Source organism: Lissotriton vulgaris, chromosome 12 (genome assembly GCF_964263255.1).
Source record: "Lissotriton vulgaris chromosome 12, aLisVul1.2, whole genome shotgun sequence".
Classification (NCBI taxonomy): Eukaryota; Metazoa; Chordata; class Amphibia; order Caudata; family Salamandridae; genus Lissotriton; species Lissotriton vulgaris.
Window position 1 is genome coordinate 522,071,874 of NC_141700.1, and position 4,535 is coordinate 522,076,408.

The window sequence follows — 4,535 nt, forward strand, 5'->3', positions numbered from 1 at the left end:
AATCATCTTTATATACGCTGGTATTTCCAGCCCATTGAACTGCTGACCGTGCTAATTCCTGTTCATGCATGGTACTAAGTTCACTGTAACCTATTCGTTGCTTCAGTACTTTATCAGTGGCCTGGAATAGATGCTCAAGAGAACATTGTTCTGGTATGGGAGAAAGAAAACGTTTCTTACTTTCTGGGCGTATGGGTCTGTCAAAAGGTCTTGCTCTACCTACGTACGCTATTCTATCTGGGTCATCTGTATCATCTATATCGTCGTCCTCTGAGATTTCATTCTCCGCTTTCTCGGCTTCCCTAGCTGCTTTTTCTTTTTCGTGTATGTCTAGAATTTCTTTACGGATCTTTCTGTACATGGATTCTATACAACTTTGTTTACTATGTTTACCATCAGCTATATTGTTACTCCATTTTATCAGGACTTCCATCTCTTCTTTGCTTTTACCTGGCCGATCTTGTTCCCTTATCAAACAATTTATCAAAAACTGTAAGATCATGTTTTGTGTCTCCACCTTATTGTGTGCCATGGCCTCGTGAATGCATTCTGGTCTCTCCCCCGTTCTAATAAAATTATATATGTTATCTAAATGTTCTCTCATATTTGGTAAAATAGACAAATAGTTTGTGACTCGTCGTAAACGTATTGAGAATAGTATCATCTGGTCTTCGCCTGGCACTGGATCATATCTGCAATCTGTAAGGTACTGTCTAAGGGCTGCGTATGTAGTTACTTTGGGTGTGCGTTGTAATGCTGCTTCTCTAAGTGTTATTCGTTTTACTTGAGGCGGGGTGACAGGGAGACCTCCTACTGCACCTCCTGAAGCTGAAGCGTGACCGTCAACTGGCTGTGTTGTTGCTACTGGTGTCATAGCTGGTAAAGTAGGTGTGGGTAATGTAGGCAGACTCTGAGTTGCAGGTGTAGTAAAAGGATTGCCAGGGCCAGTGGCAGGAGAGACAGTGGGGGAAGTGACAATGGGGGGAATCGAGTCTTGAACAGGCTGAACAGGCTGAAGATTATTATTAGCAGGTGGTACGCGTGCATTGGTATACTCAGGAGCAACGTCATCTAAATAGGAAGAAAGGAAAATGTCCGCTGCGGTCTGTTTATGACGGAGTTTAGTCGGGACCAATGGTGGTGGCAAGTTACAAGGTACTTCCGGGGTCGCCTTGGGCAGGCCCTCGGCGAGAACAGGATACAGACCTGTAATAAGGGCATTTCTTTGTCTGTCTAATTGTTCTATTCTGACTCGTTCACCTTCTTCTAGTAACTCTCTTTCTCTAGCTTTTTCGGATTCTTCTCTACTTCTCTCTGCTTTCCTGATTTCTTTCTCTGTTCTTCTATGCGCTTCTTTACGCCATAATTCTATGGCATCTTTCTGGGATTGTCTGGCTTTCTTTTTCCATAATGCTTCTTCTACTCTCATGATGCATTCAGCATCCCATGTCCCTGAGACAGGCCATCTAAACTTCTCTTCCAGATCCTTTGTATAGTCCACCCATAAGTCTAAGTACAGTATGGCATCTAAGCCATGTTTCTGGTACATAAAATGTCCGGTTCCTATCTGACGTAATTTCGAGAACAGCAGCATATTTAAACTGACTTGAACGTGAACACAATAAACACAGTAATGAATTGCAAACAACCATTCATACCACGACACGAAAACACATTAAAACATTTTCGAACAGATGCTATCTAGTACATGAAAACACAATTCTGAAAATAATCTCGAGATTCTAGAATACTGAATTACTAGATGCACTGCTAGAACAGTACAGACATACCGGTCCCATAAAGAGACACGTCATACCGTATCCACCTAAGTGAACACGTCTGGACCAGGTCTGTGTACCCAGACCCGTCTTGACCGGGTACAAATTAATGAACCCGTCTAGATGCGTTCCCAACAACGGTACTCACCGGGAAGCAGAAACTGAAGGCCTCGGAAACTGGACTGGACTGGACTGGACTACGTCGGCTTCTGCTACGCATGCGCTTCGGAACAGGTGGGCCTCCGGATACCTCGGACCTTGCTCTCTCGGCTTGGGGCTCTGGTCGGGATCCTCCGCATTCCTCACCGCCTCGTCTGGATGCCGGGTCGCAGTCTCCGTCTCCTCCGTGGGCCTGAGGGAGATAGCAGGAAAACCCGCAGGTGTGCACGGAATCCGTCACGGCTGTAGAAGGGGTCAGCGGCCTGCGTTACATCGCCGGCGAGTGGGGAAGGGGAGGGGTCCCTATTCGGGCGCCAGATTTATGTGGTAAATAAAATTACCGGACTATTTTTCTATACATTAAATGACAATAAGGATAGCTCAATCAAATGAGAGGCAGAGTCCGTGGTATCTGAGTCATACGGGCTTTAATTAAGTGGCTCTGGACATCGGGTTCCATCACCACTAAGGTTCAGGAAGGGATATTCAACATTTTATTAACATCACACATTATATATAGTAAAAGAGTGCAATTGAAATGAATACAGTAGGCGTAACAGGTGAAAAGAGAGAGATAAGAACACATGTGCGTAACAGGAGGCGTGTAAAAAGGCGTACACGTAGGCGTGCACTTGACAAGTCAGAGAAACGCCACAAGTGGGTGGATGCTTAGAGAAAGTTTGCAGGATCAGCAGAAACATTTGGCACGTATGCGCGCGCAACTGAGCATGACGTGTAACTGAGGAGAGCTGGGGGCTTGACTTTAGCACTAGTAGAGGAGACTAATGTCTGGGATGTCAGAACGACCTGCACCTAGAGCATATCTGGTATCTTGTGTTTAGAGGATGTAGCGTCTGAAGTAAAAGGTCTCTCGGGCAGAGGCCGTTCATCACTGAATGCTAGTGCGTGCATATGGATCTTCATGCAAAGTACGGGGGCCATGGGCCTACCATGGTAACGGGTGCAGTAAATTACTTGCATGGAGACAGGAAGGCAGGGCCCTTCGCTCTGCAGCCGGGAATATGTTTACCTATTTCACTAGACTGGAATGTGTTTTCGCAGAGGCTGAGCAGATAACTGTAGGCAAAATACCGTTTTGGCAGGCAGGCCAGGCCGAGCCGGGCACCGCTCGTCTGGGCAGGATGTAAGGTAGAGGTCAGGGATGCATACCTAAACTGCAGCTTTCAGAGACAGAAGAGACTCGGAGCCTCAATTAAGGGCCTGGCTCGGCTGAGCCAGAAAACATGGAGAAAACGTGTGCTTTATTCAAAAGTGCACCATGTAAAGACGTTGGCACCATAGGCCTAGAAGCCTAATTAACGTGATTTTCTTGGAGAACTGTATAACTGACATGTTAACGTTGGACGCAAATGCATATGCGTCTTCCTGGCAGGCACGGAAAAGGAATTACATGACATACATGGGGCACGTGTGTATGGATGGGGTGCGAGTGGGGGACACATTGGCTACCTAAAAATTTCTATTTCCTCACAGACATGGTCAACTTATGCAAGTAGAGATTTGTTTTGTTTTTCCTATTTCTCCACACATGTCGTTAAACTGCACTGCGCACTAGGGGTGCCATCAGGGCCTAAAGGGGCGCATGCGCAACACCAGGGAACAGCCTGCCACGCGTGGGCGGGATGTGCGGCGCTTGGCGCTGCGTTCACCTACAATCACAGGCATGCTACGGTGGCTCGGACCGAGCCTGCACGCTAGTCTAGATCACTACACATTGATGCACCTCCAGTATATACAGGAGGCAAGGGAGGGGGAATAGTGCAGATAAGTCATCGTCACCACACGCACCCCACCAGGCACTACACTGGAATAGCTCACAATTAACTGTTGTTTCTGAGGTTTGGATGGATGCCCCTCCGGGGATACGCCCCATCTGTTCCATTGTTTGCAGTTGTTATGTTGTTTACATTGCAGCACACTGATATGCTCTCCTCCGTCCATGGCACCGACTCCCTGGTGCGGCCCCTGCGCCCCAAGCCGCGACTGATTAACCAGATTAACAATGACACGCACTAACATCGTGACCTGGAATATACATGGCAGGCACACGCCATTGAAGCGTTACTCTATCTTTTCCTACCTCCAGCGGCACTCAGTGGGTATTGCCCTTTTGCAGGAAACACACATGACCCAGACGGAGCTTGACAGGCTTCGGGGGCGTTGGAGAGGGCAAATATATGGCAGGCACTACCTTTTCAGCGCACGCACGGGGTACACTGATCTGGGTACGAGCAAGCACTCCCTTCATCTGTGAAGAGGTGGTGGTGGATTGGGAGGGCAGATACACCCTTGTGCGGGGGAAATTGAATGGTCAAGTGATGTTACTGGGATCGTTGTATGCCCCTAATGTAGACCAATTTAAAAGAGGTGAGTGACCCAATATACCCTTGCAGGCTCGGCAAATAATGTGAAGTAAAAAAGTACCGCAAGGGAATTTGTTTCAAACAAATAGATAATTTACAGAAGTCAGACTGTATCATCTACACATAAATTTATCTGACCAAACCATATTGGGATCTGTGCATGATTTGTCTCAAATTACCTTATTTGTGAGAAATGTAATAGACAATCAAATAA